At 35.6% G+C, this 18,853-nt stretch overlaps 1 long non-coding RNA gene across 4 annotated transcripts in view; it reads left to right on the top strand.

The window, feature by feature from the left end:
• LOC148945337 (uncharacterized) overlaps window positions 1-18,853 on the top strand; it is a 316,745-nt gene that overhangs the window by 107,112 nt on the left and 190,780 nt on the right. For 3 of the 4 annotated variants that reach the window (XR_016142728.1, XR_016142729.1, XR_016142727.1), the window contains exon 4: window positions 3,981-4,086. This is a non-coding gene — a long non-coding RNA (uncharacterized LOC148945337). Of the gene's footprint in view, window positions 1-1,953; window positions 1,972-3,980; window positions 4,087-18,853 lie in introns of those variants that run through there. The other variant, XR_016142730.1, reaches the window with a different exon arrangement.

The raw sequence follows: 18,853 nt of genomic DNA, 5'->3' as shown, positions 1-18,853 counted from the left end.
CAAAACATCCAAAAAACATCCATTAAAGTGAGAAAGTTCCTGTTTTTTCATTCTCACTGACAAAAATCATAAAACAGACATGAATTACTGTTGACATCCGAGAAAAACATCAAATAAATTGACCAACATACATAACCGTCCAAGAAACATCCATCAAAGTGAGAAAGTTCCTGTTTTTTCATTCTCACTGACAAAAACCATAAACAGACATAAATTGCTGTTGACATCCATGAAAAACATCAAATAAATTGACCAACACTCATAACCATCCAAGAAATAACCATAAATGTGAGAAAATTCCTGTTTTTTCAAGTGAGAAAAATTCTGTTTTTTCATTCTCAGTGAGAAAACCATAAACCACGTGGTCATGTTCGGGCTGGTACCCCCCTTTCTACTGATTGTATCGAGCAACTGGTCGTAAATTTATCGGGAAATTGCTCATTTGACGGGAAATTTAAAGGTTTGCAGTTAATTGAAAACCAACCAATATTATGGATAGTTTATCCAGCAAAACTAGCGGTTAAAAAGTTTTGCATAGTGGCGCAGTAGCTGTTACGGTGGGGGTTGGTGGATCTTTTTGTTCGGGGAGGGGTTAAATCAACAAAAAGAGGATTTTTTCAAACTTGATTTCAAACTTTCGATAAGAAGGACTTCAATTTAAACATGGAGGCGGGGACTCAAACCCTGACTCTTTTATTTGAAAGAATAAATTTGGACTAAGCGTCAAGCATAGGTTCTGAGAGAGTGATTGCTCCCTATTATTTTGGAAACGATAGTTTTTAAATATCAAAGCATAGTGATAAAAAGTTGAACTTGAGCATAAAGAACAAAGGTCTGATGGGAGCGACATCCTCCCTTTTATTAGGAAAATGACATTATACAGTGAAAAGCAAATACACCTACATGAACATTTTTTTCTTGGAGTATTATTAACAGTAGTTAACATTTAGGGTTGAGGGGAGAGAGCGGGGAGGCTGATAGGGCTGCAATCCTATCATATTTAGGTTGAGGAGGTTGAGGGGGCTGCAGTCCTATCATATTTGGGATAACACTGAATATAATACTGAAACGAAGAGGAATTAAATATTTTTTGTTCAAATGAAAATAAACAGCGACATTAAATTCAAAATGAGGGAGGATGCCAGCCCCCATTCAATACCCCGCTCTTTTTGCTATCCCCAGATTTCAAGAATAAATTCTCTGACATCCCAGCAACGTGACAAGAATTTAAGTTTTTTGTAAAAAATTTTCAAGAACGAAAGGGCTAATTTGTTTGCATTTGCTATACAATAATATTTTTATTTCAAATGTTTTAGAAAAAAAATAGGACAACAATTCTAATTACCAATCGGATATCTACATTTTGGTTGCATCTTAGCTTTCAGCAAAGCACTAATTCAGCTTTAGTGTAAATATTGGGTATTGAAACCGGGGGTGTGTGAAATATTCGGAGATTGGGGGTTTGTCACACACCTATGCATGCGAAAATTTATGTTTGTTTTAAGTTTTGATGTCGCTCATCCCTTTTACTATTATTTAATACCCCAGCTGTTTTTTGGTTTGACTGCATCTGAGCCGGATTGCCACATGGACATATTTCAAGCCCAAATGAAACTTTTTCAACCTTATGAAAGGAGGAATTTTTTGGGCACTAAATATACCCCTTTTTCCAACTTTCTTATAAGAATTTAACTTTCTTATTCCCAATAAAACTTCTGAACAAAAACTTCAACTCCAGATAAAACCTTTTTTACTTGACTACCTCTGATTTCAAAATCATCGATTGCTAGTAGTATTTCAAAAATACAATCATTCTAAAATCTAAAGTAGCCTATATCCTCGCATTTATATCAATCAAATAAAACAAAACAGACCATCTGACATCTGCGTCTAATAAAAAAAACTTAATATTTCTCACTCAGTTATATTATATCTGTTGGATCGAATAAGAAATTCGAGTTCAGTCAAGAGGTCTTAGTTTCTTTCTTTTTACAAATTTTATTCAATAAGGTGTTCAATAGCTGAACAAGAATTTACTAGCTTGCTTTTATAGGTCATAGAAAAAAAATATTAAGAGAAAGAAGCATTTAGGCCAGAACATAATTTGCGCTTTACTGAAAAAATAAAAATGAATGTGCGTTGTCAGTTTAATATACATATACTGATATTTAGTAATCAAAATGTTAATATTATTTGATTTATTAAAGTTATAAAAGTAAAAACATTTATATTTTTTCAGTAAAGTGCAAATTATATTCTGGCCTTGGGAAGGCATAGGGGTTTTGAGCCCTACTCATGTTAATTTCTGCTCGTTTTAAGTTTGACTACGTTATTTATTGTAATTTTTGTTCGTTTTTGGTTTGTTTTATTAACTGATGGTGATTTGTGGTAGTTTCACGCTTGGTAGATTATTTGATTTTATTTTTGCTCATTTTTGATTTAATGGAGTTCTTTACTTTTCTTTGAAAAACTTATTTTTTGGAAAAAGTTTTTTTAATTAATTAAGAGAAGGAAGCATTTAGGCTCTCCACTTTAGGATTCCCTACCAATTCCAACAATAACTGCGGGGATTATAAGAGAGAAGCTGGGTCGAACTAAGTTGTCCCACATCAGTATTTACAGCAATTAACTTAGAAAAAGTTAAAAAAAAAAAATCAAAGAAAAGTGAAGAGCAGCATTAGACCAAAGAGAGCAGAAAAAAAATAATTAAAATTGAAACGAACAGAAATAATCATCAATGAAAAATGAGATCCAAAACGAACATAAATTACAATGCATAATGTAATCAAACTAAAAAAAAACAAAACAGAAATTAACACAAACAGGAGTAGGGCTAACGTCTCCTAATCCTTCTTTTGTCCTTTACTGAAAACAGTTTTAATTTCCAACAGATGTTTTTATTTGTCATAGCACCAACAAAAAAGAAAGAAAAGCACCATAATAACTAAGATTACTGAAAAAAAATCTATGAAAATAAACTGACTTCAGCGATTTTAGGTTTCAGATTGACAAAAAGACATACTGCCGTGAAACTTCATAATTTTAAAACTATTTTGAAACAACCAAAAGAAAAATCTTAGAAAATTACTGTTACAGGTATGAATAGTTCTAAAATGGGTCCGAAGAGCAAAAATGTTGTGGGAGTAGAGGTACGCACATGAAAATTCTTAACGAGGCATAATTTAGGCTCGGTATCCATTATTGAAAGTTTCAATCACCTAGTTAGACTACTTTCAAAGATAGGGAAATATTTTTTTTTTAATTATTATTATTCTTGTTAGATTCAATAGTTCAATTGTTTTTAAATGAACTCGAAAACTAAGACATATCCCATCAAAAAAGGTTATGCAAGAAATAACAACTTCGGCAAGGGTGATTAAGCCTAATAGAGAACGCATCTGCATGTTTCAAGACGAGTTAGTAATTACTACATTTTATCAGGGAAACTTAATTAAGGAGCACACTAAAAGCAAAGTCCAATTGACTTTATTATGACTTTATTATGACGCATTTCCACACTGTCACTATGGTTATATTATCAAGCATCCGCCGTCAGTTTTAACCACCGTTTTAACATGGGGACGGATGATATCGGATATTAATATAAAGTTGAAGCAGGCAAAGGGAAACTTCAGTGGTTCAAAATAAATCACATTTGAATGTGATTAATTTAAAAAAACAAAATTTTTGTGAGGGAAGTAAAGAGCGAAGTTGAAACTTAAAACGAACAAAAATTATTACTTCACAGCCTATCTAAGATATATTAATACAACTAGTACAACTAAACCAACTAATTATGTTTGCCTGTGCTTTCAGGATTATACAAAACTAGTGCTTTACTGAAAATACAAAACAATATAGGAGTTTTGGTACAGTAAAAGCAAACCAATTAAGGTCACTATTTATAGAATCAAAATATTATCAATCCCTTTAAAGATAAAGCAACAATCCATTTTAGGATTTAACTTTATTTTTTTTAGGTTTAATTTGGTATCACTTCTGCACAATGGCTCAGTTCAATGACTGGCTCTCGTTTTGGTTATGAAAAGGACAATCTGTCATGATTAGTTTGTACGCAAGTTCGAAGTAAGGCCATCTTGATAATATTAGGACTCTAGACTAGCTTTAGAATTTGTACCATAACTTGAAATACAGTCTTGTATAGAGAGGAATAATCGGATATCCAAAGTTCATATTATGTCTCATTTGATCTCCATTTCAAGTGATACTAAAGCATATTTCTTACAATTTAAGAGTGTGTATTATCCAATATTGGTTTTATAGCTGGCGAGAGCATAATACTGCTTAATTAATCAATCCAATATTTTTGTATGCTGTTCAATTACTTCGCGGTTATTAAAAAATATTTAATTTTAAACTTATGTTTTTAAGATAATTTAATTGTATACTGAAAGTTACTGATGTCACAACTGGTGTAAGACTATGGAAATCTTTATAGATTCGTTTAGTGTTGTCAGGCTGCACACTCACTTTTGACTCTTAATGACTCTTAAATCAATAATCCTGTTTTTTATACTTGACTTTTGTGTTTTCAGTAAAGCACTAGTTTTGTATAATCCTAAAAGCATAGGGAAACATAACTAGTTGGTTTATTTGTACTAGTTGTATTAATATATGTTAGATAGGACGTGAAGCAATAAGTTTTGTTTGTTTTAAGTTTCAACTACTCTGTTTATTTCCCTCGAAAAAAGTTTGTTTTTTTAAATTGATGTTTTTTCGTTCTTTGATTAAAATTTAATGGAGAATCAACGTTACCACGATATTTTTTATTTACATGGACTAGTGATTCGTTTTTATAAGTGTTAATGTAAGTCCTTATTTTCATTTGGATCAATTTATTAATATAATTTCAATTGTCACCGATCTAGGGGAGATAAGACACCTATAGAAAATACTGAAAACAACCTTGACAGCTACGAAAAACTTTCAGTCTATAATATGACGATCATCATCCATACTTCACAAAACAATACATGTTTTTCAGGAACGTTTGTTTTTCGATGATCAAAAAACAGTTTTTACTTGGCCGACGTCCCCTGAAATTGCTATAATGAAGACAGGGCTTTGTAAACCACCTACTGACTAATAGAAACTAGAAGGCTGCTGTAACAAAAGAGAGCTGTTTAAGGGCTCATTTAGTAGCTTATATTTATGCCTAATGCTTTTTTATAAATTTGAATTGATAGCACAATCCCATAAACTCCACTTTCGGTCGTTTCCCCATTTTGTTTAATGAAAAATATATCTGCTCCAAAGAAACAACCCAAAAAAGGTGTTTTTCAAAACCTATGCAGGAGAAAAAAACTAAGGGGGCAAGTACGTCCTTTCCCCTCAATTACCGCCGTTAGAACTAGCACACAGGCTTCACCGCAGAGTCAAGTTTAAAGGGTCAATTCAAAACTGTTGATCATTCAAGCTTAGTTTTTGGTAGATTTTCAGTTGAAAAGTTTTTAGTTTTAGTTAATTTATTTTCGCCATAATCTTTTGCTTTTAAGATGAGTAGGCGGTTTATGGAACTTATTAAGAGGATCTGGAGGGGGAGTATATCTGAGGGGTATAATAAACCTCCACTTAGGGGCTTTGGACCATAATTATTGCAATGCACGTGCATTATTAGCCGCGAGCACGTGCATAGCCTATTGTCTAATGTTTTGTTGGATGCAGATGCTAAAGGTGAAACCGTGGTACTTGCAGGCCACGACGTCCGCGGGGCTTTTGATTCGGGTATCCATGCACAACTGCTTGTCTCTGCGTTTAAGAGAGGTCTTGACAGATCTATAATTGCTACTTATAGGAACATGTATTTTAAGTTGAAGGTTAGAGTAAGGGTACTAAAAAACCAGAGCCCGACTGTATCCGATTTCCTCATACCAGTACGAAAAGGCATTCGCCAAGGGGCTTTATCATCACCACCTCTTTATAATAACAGTAACATCGAGGCTCAGAAGCTGGTGAAAACGTGCTTTATTTTTTGTGGAATTGATTTGTCTCTTGTTAATTATGCCGATGACATTTTAAATCTGAGTAGATCCGTCAGTGGCATAGAGAGTAATTTCAGAGTTTTGTCTAACGAATACGCTAACATAGGCCTAGAATTCAACTCCAGCAAAAGTGAGGTGGTCATCTTTAATTGTCGTAAGAAAGAGTTGGCACCTGTCATATTTGCACTAGGTAGTAATACTGTTACTGCAGCAGCATCAACGACTTACCTTGGTTTGCCAATTGGGTTTAATCTTAAAGCTGCCTTGTCCTGTTTAATAAATGATTTCAAACAGAAAGTCCGAAAAACTTATTGGATAATTCTGTCATGCAAACGCTTATATAACCGCCGCATTCTGGCACGGATGTTCAATTCCTTTGCCACCCCTCATGTCTTAGCTTTGTCACCTTTCTGGTCTTTGTTCACTGTTGATGATAAAAAAAACAATCCGTACAGTGTTCTATAAGTTTACAAAATATTTGCTTAGCCTTCCCCCCTGGCAAAGAAACCGCCAGATTTCAGCACGTTACGGACTCGATGACCCTTTCGTCGTGATCGTGACCAGGAGGGAAAAGTTCCTGAAATCTTTAGTCCCAACGCATAGTATGTTTGAAGCTATAGTTAGTACTGTGTAATGGTTGTCTTTTTATGTAAATAGTTTCGTCATTGGTTTTTGAAGTATTAATTTAAGTTGCTCGTTTGTTCGATGTGTTGTTGTTTTCTTTTCATTTTCTCTCTACTCCATTTTTACTTTTTTTGTATTGTTAAAGATGGGTAATAAAAATCATTCATTCATTCAATGGTACCGTTTTATGCTTCCAAACTCTTCCAATTAAGAAGTGGTACCAAAAGTGCCGTTTTTAGTGCTATATGGCACTTTTGGATTGTAAAATGGATATAAAGCACGTAGATATGAGTAATAGGTTTAAAATGAGCGATTAAGCATCTCTCTATGATGTTTTTGTAGAACGCTAGGCTTGTTGAAAAAAAAGAAAAAAAAAACGGGAGACAGATCAGTGGTACCGATGAAAAAAGTGATTTTCCTTTTTGTTCAAGGAGGGGGACTGTAATTTCCCTATACAAGGTTTTCGACCTTGCAGATTCCAATGGTACACTTTTACTTTGATCTGACACCATTTTTGAGGGGCTTAATTGCCATAAATTTCTTTTTGCAATAAAATTTTACTTTACAGAAACTAACAAAAAATATATTTAAAAAAAGCAATTGTAAAAGTTAAAAGATAATTTTTGTACATACATTTCTGCATGTTCATTATGCAGACAAGAAAGCTCAACTTATTTCAAAGTAAAAATATATTTCCTTATACCTTAAAGCACGTAGATATAAGAAATAACTTTTGAATGAGCCATTAAGAATCTCTTTTTGATGTTTTGGTAGCCCGCTAGATCTGTTGAAAAAAAAAAAAAAAAACAGACAAAAAACAAACAAAAAAAACGGGAGACAGATTAGTGCTACCGATGCAAAAAAGTGATTTTCATTGTTGTTCAGGGAGGGGGACTGTAACTTCCCTGTTCAATGTTTTGACGGTTTTGATTCCAATGGTATAATTTTCATTTTGATCTGACGCCATTTTCGAGGGGTTTGAGGCTTTTTTCGAAATCACCATAAATTTCTTTTCGCAATTAACTTTTTCTTTTAAGACAAACCGAATAATAGTTAACATTCCTGAGTCAGTGTTAGATGGGAATTTTTTTTCACCAGGCAGTTTTTTTCAAAACGCGAATTTTAATTTTTGGTTACTCTGGGTTGTGGTCCGCTCTTTAATAGGTTGCAGCTGCCGCTGCAACCATGATACCTTGCCGGGATATACTTTAAAAAAATGAGCCTAGAAAATGTCTGAAAAAAAAGCGGATACTGATATTGCCGAAGGCCGATACGATACATGCGATACCAAAACGCACGATACCGATACGTGCGATACCGATACGCCCGATTCCACATACAGCCCTTCCCCAGGGACTATGGAGGGCCATATCATCATGAAACCCATATATATTGGACCTTTGAACTATGTTAAACAAAATGGCTATCTCAAAATTTTTATAGGACTTGTTGGGGGGAGGGGGCCTGTAGAGAGGGGGCTATTTGCCCTCCAATCTTTTGGGTCACTTAAAAAGGGCACTTACAAATTTAGGTCCCTTTCGAATGAGCTATCACACACCTCTCTATGATGCTCTGGCCACCCCCTAGCCCTTCTAGAAAAAAAAAAGAAAAAAGGGACAGATCGGTGCTACCCCTGCAAAAAAGTCATTTTCCTTGGTGTTCAAGGTGGGGGACTGTAATTATCCTACAAAAGGTTTTCGATCATGCTGACTCGAATGGTCCACTTTTCATTTCGATTTAACACCATTTTCAAGGGTCTTCAGGTTCTTTTTTGAAATAACCATAAATTTCTTTTCGCAATAAAATTTTACTTTTAATGTTAACCGAAACAATAGGTACCATTTCTTGTTCAGTGTCAGATGGCAATTTTTTCTCACTAGACAGTTTTTTTATTTGAAAACGTGTTTTTTAACTTTTGGTTACTATGGGCTGCGGTTCGCTCTTTACTAGATTGCAGCTGCCACTGCAACCATGATCCAAAGCCAAAGAAAAAAAAAACTTTCCATATGCAGCTTTCCATATGCAGCACGAACTTTTCTAAGGGTATCGGCGATAATAAGTACGCGTGTGGCCTTGAGTGAAGTACCAATCGGGACTCCAAGGTAAGTAAGAGATGGAACAGGTTTGATCTCCGTATTATCTAGCATAATGCATATGTCCTCAGTCGACACTTTATAATGGAAAAATAACAATTCAGTTTTCGATGGATTAAATGTATGGCCAACAAGAATATATTCTACCTTAGATGCACTAAAGCAACTCTTTATTCCATTTAGGGTTCTACTAATGTTTAAAATGTCGTCGGCATAACCTATGAGCGACACGTCAATCCCGCATAAAATACACGTTGTTGGTGCTTCATGATGCACTTCGATTACGGAATTATTGAATAAATCTGGTGAATTTACTGCTCTTTGCCTAATACCCTTTTTCACTGGTATATCAATTTCTAAAAGCATATCAAAATCCCAACCAGGACACTTTATCCTAACAGAAAGATTACTATACATTGAATCAAGGGGTTCGATGACCGAATTTTCTACGCCTCTCTCTGCTTCAGTGAGTAAAATATGTTTGTGGATAGACGAATCGAAAGCACGGGCAAGATCATGGGCTGCTAAAAATAAGGAACTGTTGTCATTCTCAGCATCAGTCAGTATAGACTCCAGCGAGTAAGGGGTATCGTCAAATCCAAGCAATCGTTGGAACCCAAACTGGTGTGGGGGAACCGAGCCCTTGCTTATAATTTTGGCACGAATAAGAAGCTCAAATAGTTTACATAGTGTAGTCGACACAGTAATGGGCCTATATGAAGAGCACTGGGAGGGAGGCTTCCCTGGTTTGAGAATGGGTGTTATTACACCAATGCAAAAGGTATCCGGGACGATACCTCTGGTAACGATAATTTGGAATAATAAGGATACATGTTCAAGAAGTTGTTCACTACCATAGAGTCAATGCTGGCCACAAATTTTATCGAAGCCTCTCGAAAATTTCTTTTTTAGCTTTTTCAGGCATTCACGTATTACACTTCTATTAACTACCATGTTCTCTTTCGGTAGTTTTAGCATTTCATCTAGCTCACTCCGGTAAGAATTCCGTAGCGCTTGGTCGAGACTTTTGAACTGATCGGTGTAGTAAGTATTCCAGGCCTCTTTTGTTAGAAGGGGGACCTCAGAGGTCGATTCTTTGGGCTTCTCTAAATTCCGCCAAAGGAGTTTGGGATCGGACTTGCTTTTCTTGCCGTATTCGTCAATTATGTCTCTACGGTGCTTAGAAAAGGCTTTGGCAAAGGCACGTTTAGTATGATTCTTCACTTTCCAGACTTGCCAAGATCTTGGCTTACCACTGTCACACCATAGGCGAAACCAGAACTTTGCAGTCTGGCATGCTTCTGTTAAATTTAGGTTAGCGAACCATCCTTTAATTTCAGTGTTTACTCGAACTTTTCGAGAGGGTACGGCTGCTGATTCGGCACACCGAAGGGCATGGCATATTGAGGCAGAGTAAATGTTCAACAGAAGTTTCTGCTCTTCGTCCGGGATGTCACTGTTGCACATCAGTAGCGGGAAAGGGACTTGGATCTTTTCAAGAATGCTATTACACACTTATTGATACTGTTGGATTGCAGCATCATCGAGCTTCCAATCTTGCACAACTTTGAGCGTTGGAGCTGCGCTTTTTTTTTTACTTCAGAGAACGGGCAAGCGAAACTCAAGGATATAGGTAAGTAATCGCTAAGTGTACCACCCATTAGTACCTACACAGATTCGTCCTGGACATTGAATGATGTAACAATATGGTCGAGATTAGATACAGAGCCACTGTTATGACAATAACTGAAGTTTTTATCTTTATCCACAACCTTGAAGCCATCTGGTAAGACTCCTAAAGCTATTTGTGTTCTAGGACTGTCAGTGTCAGAAAGGTCGCAGTTGAAGTCGCCAATAATTAAATAGTCATGACCCGACTGCTTTATTCTCAACACACATTTAGCAAGTTTCTCGCAGGATAGGTTGAATTTTCTCTCTGATTGATCATCCTTGTAATTAGTAGGAAGGTAAACACAGATCAGAACAAGACCATAGACGTCCACTTCGATAATACTGTCTTGCTGCTCGACAAGTTTGGCGGAGATGTGATCTTTAATTACAATAGCGATGCCTCCAGATGGCCTTCCTCTACCGCTTGATTTCGCTTCTCTAATACAGAACTGATGCTTGTTGGAGTACTTGATTGTAATACGCATGAACCCTATGGCATTCAAAGGGTTACTTTCACTAGGGATGAAAATAAGATGTCGTATTTTACACTATGGAAAAGAAATAGGAAATTATTTTTTTAAGACGAGGGGAGGGAAGGATTGAAAAGAAATAGCCAAGCATTTTTTTTAAGAAAAGTAGTTATTTCTTTGGCTTTAATATTAAAAATAGAATTATAGACATTTGAGTTAAAACTTAAAGCATATCAATGAGCTTTTCTTGAAGTAGTACGAAAATACAATTCTCGTTATTTGAAGTGAAATTTATGCCACATCAATGATTTTTCTTTCTGAAGAGAAGAGAGTCCTGTTCGTTTTGTTTGAGGACTTTTTTTGTAGACCAATGTAAATTCATTAAGAGCCACCGAGGTCAATAGAACATAGGAAATTAATCGTATGTTATTAACAAAGAAGAAAAAGTGAGTTAATTTTGTACTAGGGGAGGGAAGGGGAATTCAGAAGATTTTCCGGTCGAAAATATCTTCAGGGTTTCTCTTTTTTTTAATTCCATTTAAATAACACGGAGCCATGCAGATTTAAAATGGACTAAAATAGACTTCTTATTTCAAAGAGGCAAGAAAAATATTTTCTTTAGCTTTGCGTCTTAGTAACTATGCTATAATAACTCAGCCTCAAGCCCTCAAAAAATGTAAAATAAATAAAGAAAAGTAGTAGGGGCCCACTGGATTCCACGAGACCCATAGGGGGGCATAATATTGGAGCTACTAGCCCCTAAAGACTTTATTACGCATACCTTGGTCTTGTGCAATACTGTAGTACAGCTGTTTGTTATGTAATGGTAAAGTGCACCTATTTATACCTCATAGGAACTGTTTCTTTACTTATGCAAATGTTTTCTTCAAGATTTCTATATCATCTCTCTCTTTTTTGTGTATGTTTGAACACAAGCCTCTTATTATACATTTGTTTTTTAAATGAGTTTATTACAAACTGTATCCAAAGAAAATAGGGGAATGTAATAAATATGTGTATGATAAGACCCCCCCCTCCTCCCATCCTTGTACAGAAAAAAACTTGAGCTACAAGAAACAATTGTTTGCTAGCGTTCCATGACTTAGAAATTAAAACTGGGACTGTTTTTTTTTCTCAGCATTGAAAAGACATTTGCCTCTCAATTACTTGGACTATCTGTCTTGGCTTTTCTCTGTCTACAATTACCCAGCGTCTTGATGCAACCTATTGCAAAATACTTGATAACTTCAATTCCCAGTTTTAATTTCTAAGTCATGGAACGCTAGCAAACAATTGTTTCTTGTAGCTGAAGTTTTTTTGTTTTATATATAAATAAATATATATATATATATATATATATATATATATATATATATATATATATATATATATATATATATATATATATATATATATATATATATATATATATATATATATATATATATATATATATATATATATATATATATATATATATATATATATATTTGTAAAAAATAATTTGATTCTGCTATTTTCTTTTCTAGACCGATGCCAAAAAGAGGCCATCAAAAAGACCAAAAAAAAAGAATTTTTGAATTGAAAGAGGTTCCACAAGCAGTCAATCGGAGGGAAAATGAAGAAGAGAATCAGTCGCCAGGACATGTTAATCTTTCGGTTATGGATAGTTTATTGAGCCTGATTGGGACCATCCCTAGTCCTAGGAAATCCATGGCACAAGAACTCCTGATAACGAACGTGGACTCTCCACAAGCTATGATCAGCTCTTCTATCAAAAACGTAAGAGAAATTTAATTTATCCTCTCTCTCTCTCTATCTCTCTCTCTCTTTCATGTGTATATTTGAACACAAGCCTCTTATTATGCATTTGTTTTTAAATAGATTTAGTACAAATTGTATATAAAGAAAATAGGGGAATGTAATAAATATGTGTTTGTGTGTTTGTGTATGATAAGCCCCTCCCCTTCCATCCTTGTACAAAAAAAAACTTGAGCTACAAGAAGAAATTGTTTGTTAAGGTTCAATGACTTAGAAATTAAAACTGAGACTGGTTTTTTTCTCAGGATTGCTATTTTTTTCTAGACCGATGGCCATCAAAAAGACCAAAAAAATAAGAATTGTTGAATTGAAAGAAGTTCCACAAGCAGTCAATCGCAGGGAAAATGAAGAAGAGAATCAGTCACCAGGACAAGTCGATCGTTCGGTTAGGGATAGTTTATTGAGCCTGATTGAGACCATCCCTAGTCCTAGGAAATCCATGACACAAGAAATACATTCAGTGGAAGATAAAGATGAAAGTCAGTCTCCCGGTCATGTTTATTTTACGGTTATGGATACACTTTTGAATATAGTGGAGACCATCCCTAGTCCTAGGAGATCCATGACACAAGAACTCCTGACAACGTCCACAATCTATGATCAGCTCCTCTATCAAAAGCGTAAGAAAACTTTAATTTATCCTCTCTCTCTCTCTTTAATGTGTATGTTTGAACACAAGCCTTTTATTATACTTTTGTTGCTTAAATAAGATTAGTAAAAATTTATCTAAAAAAAAAGGGGAATGTAATAACTATATGTGTGTGTATATGATAAGCCCAACACCCCCCCCCCCCCAACATCCCTGTAAAAAAAATAGATTCAGAGAAAGAATTGTTTTTATCCTCTCTCTATTACAGTTGTATTGTTTGTATATGTGTGTGTGTGTGTGAGTGCATTTGAAAAGACATCCAGTCAAGGAAAAAAAATAAAAGTAAACTCATTTTATTTTAGTTTCAGGGGAATGTGACAACACGGACTACCTTCTATGGTTCAGAACTACAAAGGATTCAAGAGAAATATCCTATTTCATAGGACCAATTATCACAAGATGATATTAGTGAAGGTATGTCACAAAATATTCCCCCTGATTTTCAGTTTACTATGGAAGAGCTGGACAAGCTTTGACAATTGTCGAGAGCTATGTTTCCGGGGGAAATGTTGATGCTGTTAGTGATTTTATCCCTGTGCAAAATGGTGCAGGGTTTGAAAATACTGTCACGCCCCCAGAAAGTGTATTATGTGAATTTAGTCTGTTAGAATCTGCTCTAGGTCACATTGAAACACACAGGGTAGTTGTTAATCCCCCCGAGGAGACCTTAACTGACGGAGGTATTATTTTAATCGACCCTGTTGAAACTCTCCGTAGACATATTGACAAAATTCGAGCACTTATTGAGGCTCAGATCCAGAACTGGGGCGGAAAGATGGTATTAAAGCTTCAATTAGTCAAAAAGTATATTTGCAAAAAGGAAAGTCAGGTGATATTTTTCATTTTTATTTTTCAACCGGGAATCAGACATTTTACCCTGGCTTAAATAATTTTGAAGATAATTTATTCAATTGGGTCAATAAATTAAATCTACTTTGGATGCATTTAATAAGAACGGTAGTGGGTCCACTATTTTATTCATAGAGCATCTGGATCTGAAGCTCAGTAAATTGAAAAAAACAATTTACTTTAAGAGGGGCGGGTGGACACCGACGAATAAAATGTCATCCTGATTTGTCGGCTACAGGGGGAGTTCAAGGTTTAAAATTTGACGTAGGCTTGAAATGTTTTAAATATGCATTTTTAGCTGCTGCTCATAGACCTCTTGCAGCGAAAGCTAGCATGAAAAAACTGGACGAATTTGCACGTAATGGTGGTGAGAATTTCCCAAAAGTAAATTTTGATTGTTTGGAGGGCAAGTATCCGGTGTCCTTAAAAGAAATAACTATGTTTGAAAAAGGAAATGAAAATCTTGGGTTGGGGGTAGTGGTTCTTCAATATGATACAGAATTACTGGATGGGGGGAAGATACCAAATAAAAAAGGAGTTTTGTATTCGGTAAGGACACCGGCAGTAGATAATATAAAAATTTGGTTTGGATCATATATGAGCCTGCCAAAGATATAAATTCATATGGTTATTTTTCCCCATTGCTGCAATTAGTTAATTGTTATCTCAGGGTAAAATCCCGGCAGGAGACAAAGCCATTTTACAATTTAAAAACTTTCAAAATTCCCTGTTACAGAGTGATAAGGTGGCTTTGCATTGTGAAGCAAGACTGCTGGATGTATCTGACTCATCAAAGCCGAGTATAGTCAAAGAACATAAACTTGTAGCCGTGTCGTATGCACATGCTAAACGAGACCCCAATAACAATATGAGACTGGTAGAGTTTTTTGAGACTATGGGAGAGGTGGGTAACATGGAAAAAGCCCTTGTAGCACTAATCAAAACAGCAAATAAGTCTATATCAAGATTGCGTCACACCAACTATCCCATGTCACTATCAGATTAGGAAGAATATGCTCTAGAATTAGGATCAATTTGTTGGGTTTGTAGGGGTGCCCTTGCTGAGAACGGTAAAGTACAAGATCATAATCATCTTATAGATGCTAATTCCACAGGGAAAAGTAACTTTCAGTGGTGGGCTCACAAAAATTGCCATATAAAAATTAAACAGTAACTCTTTCTTCCGGTTTTTATGCATAATTCCAACTCCGATCTGAAGTTTTTGCTATGAGCAATGGCACAACTTCAAAGAAATGGAGTTATAGATGATGCATGGGTGGAAGACCTACAAAATCATACCTAAATCATCGAAAAAATTGCTTGTTTTGGAATTTATGTGGAAATATGTTGAAGACGGCGTTGAGTACACGAATAAAATTCGCTTTTTAGATTCCTTCTGCTTTTTCCCAAAATCTTTGAGCGAATTGATTCAAGTACAGAAAAACGATGACGGTTGCAACGCTTTCCCCCTTCTCAAACAAAAATTTCCAAATGCTTTACATGATTTGTTAACGGTCAAAGGAGTTTACGCTTGTGATCATTTTAACTCCATGTCAAGATCTGCCGAGGAGAAATTTCCCTCAATTGAATCGTTTTACGACAGTCTGCATGATTGTAGGCGTACCTCTGATGAATACAACTTTGCCAACAAGGTGTGGGCAGAGGGAGGGTGTAAAAATGGATTTGACTACTGCAAATTGTATTTGTCAAGTGATGTGCTCACTCTTTTGGATATTGTATGTAAAAATACGGACCAAATTTACACGGAATTTAATCTCGATCTAGGGTATTATTTTTCCAGTCCACATATGGTAATGGACCTCTTCCTAAAAATTAGTCGGGAAAAAATTGGACTCATCACCGACATTGAGCAACATTTGTTTATCGAGAGATCAATGAGGGGTGGCTACGTTTTTCATGGGAATCGTATCTTGGAAACTGATCCAACTGGAGAGAAGATGGGGGAAAAGTCGGAAGCAGTTTTCCTTGATACGAATTCCCTATACCCCTCGGCTATGTCTCATTTTGCTCTACCTCGCGGTGACTATAAGTGGCTCAATGACCCTTTTGCCTCCAATTTTCCCAACATTGCCAGTGTTGAGGAGAATAAGCTGGTGGGATGGTTTTTTGAAATTGATGGGGAGATACCAGTTGAGCTTCATGATACAGTAAAAGATTTAGTTTTTCCATGCATAAATAGACCTGTGTCTAGGGACTCTTTGAGTCCTCGCAATAGATCTTTGGTGGAGGAGGAGAGAATGCATTGGTCACCTTCAAAACAAAAACTTATTGCCGATCTCCTTCCGAAAAGAAATATTGTAGTACACCACGTGGCATTAAAATAGATGTGCAACAATAGTTTCAAAGTCACAAAGATTCATAGAGCTCTCCAATTCAGTCAAAAACCTTATTTGAAAACGTTTATTGACACTTTTGTCAAGAAACGTTCCAAAGCGAAAACAAAAGGTCGAAAAAGAAATCTATAAACTCATTTTAAATTCGGCCTTTGGTTAAATGTGCGAAAGTGTTCGCAATAGGGGTCGTTGTGAGGTTGTAACCGATCCCGACTAATGTGCTCGAATTATTGCCGATCCCAATTACACTTCCTTTACAATCATTGTTCCAGACATGGTACTATTGAATAGAAAAAAGAAACATAGTATTGAATGAAAATATTGCTTCAGGCAGTGCCTAATCGGAAATTTCAAAGAAGCTCATGTTGGAATTCTACTACAATGTGGCTAGGGTACAATGGCCGGGGAAGGAACAAGTAGAGGTCTGCTACGGGGATACAGATTCTCTATTGTTAAAAGTCAAAACAGAAAACCTACTTGAAGATTTGGCTAACGGTGAAATCATCAGTTCCTGGATGGACTATACAAACTGGGATGGGAACGTCTATCCGGAACTAGTCAAACGTCAAGCTCTAAACCAACTTTTATTTCTAAAATCAGAAACGGGAAGTGACATGATTTCTCGGGGTATGTTTGTAAAACCGAAGGTGTACTTTATACTGACACACACCGAAGAAATCAAAAAACGTTGCAAGGGAGTGCCCACGCACTATGTGGAAAAGAATTTTGACATGGACGCCTATAGGAATTGTATTGTTGAAAATACAATTCTACGAGCAAAGCTGTTGGCAATTCACTCGTTAAAAAGTAAAAATTTTACAGTAAATGTTGAAAAGATTACCATGAGTGCTATTTTTGACAAGATTTATGTTTGTACAGATAATGTAAGTACCCTTCCTCTTGGGCACTACTTAACATCCGACCGAGACGAGTGTGTTCGTCATAGGGAGTCTCGGTGTGAGTAAACTTATTTAAAAATTCCTAAAACCCTGGAGGGGGAGGGCCTCGCGGCCCGCGTCCATGGGGGGAGGGGGCCTTCGGCCGCCCACCAGCGGGAGGGGGCCGCTACCGGTAGCATCTTTTAATGATTTAGAGCAGATTTTTTTTTCCCCAGTGTTGTATTATTAAAAGTGTTTTTTCTTTATACATATATACATTATATACATACATTCACTAGTTTTCATTGCAGAATGTAAAAAAAAATTTTGTATTTATATTTCTAATGTTTTTTTTTATGTATTGACTATTTAATATAGTAAACACTTTGATTTTACTTCAGTTGTTGTTGTTCATTGAATAGAGTTAGATACAAATAGCAGAGAGAGAAAAAAAAACATAGATTATGTATCAGTTTATAACACCTTTCAGAGCTTTTCTCTGTTGGCCATCAATGGGTGGGAAAAAAACACTTTTGATGAATATAATTCAGAATCGAGGTGAAATGTTGACAGCAGGAATTCATCAAACTAACATAAAAAATATATACTATTCCTATAGTGTTTGGCAACAATCATATGATAGAATATGGAATATTGAACCTCAAATTAAACTTATCAAGGGATTGGATGTTGTGTTCAATTCAATTGAACCAAATTCTTGGCTTATTATTGATGATTTAGCCGAATCAATAGAGCAATGGTCTGAGGAAATGATCCAATTGTTCACAGTGCGTTCTCATCATGAAAAAATTACCGTCATCATTGTTCTACACAATCTCTGTCATAAGAGTAAATGTATGCGAACTCTTGCATTGAACTGTACTCATTACATTGTTTTAAAAGTTGTTCGTGACTCAAGTTCCCTCATAACATTAAACAAACAAATTTATCCGGGTCAAACAAAATTCTTGTTGTCAGCTTACAATCAGGCTACAAGCAAACCATATGGATACACTGTAATTAACCTTAATCAAAACACACCTGAAGAACTACGTGTTATTAGTAATATATTCGTTCGTGAGATAACAGTATATCTGCCGGTGAGTGATAGGAAAGGATATTAGTTGAAACTATGACGTTGAAGAAGTTACATCACAATAGACACTTGTTCTCTGTTTTGAGTAGTTCAAAACCACGGCTTAGGAAAGTCATATTGAACAATATAGATCGAGATTTTATTAAACTCATTTCCGAGCTGTGTTTAAATTTAACTGCAGGCAATGTTCAACTACCAGATGCTATTAAGAAGCAGACTAGACAACGTCAATCCATTTTTTGTGCGCGGTCCAAGAGAAAGACCAGTCAAAAACAGAAAAGAAAACATTTAGTTCAGGCAGGGGAAGGTTTTTTCATAGTTTTATTGCCAATTATTGCCGGTCTTG

The sequence above is a fragment of the Artemia sp. Qi Xiang Cuo genome, chromosome 13 (assembly GCF_049724085.1).
Source record: "Artemia sp. Qi Xiang Cuo chromosome 13, ASM4972408v1, whole genome shotgun sequence".
Lineage (NCBI taxonomy): Eukaryota > Metazoa > Arthropoda > Branchiopoda > Anostraca > Artemiidae > Artemia > Artemia sp. Qi Xiang Cuo.
The sequence above is the reverse complement of the archived record's forward strand: the minus strand, read 5'-3'. Positions and strand labels throughout refer to the sequence as shown.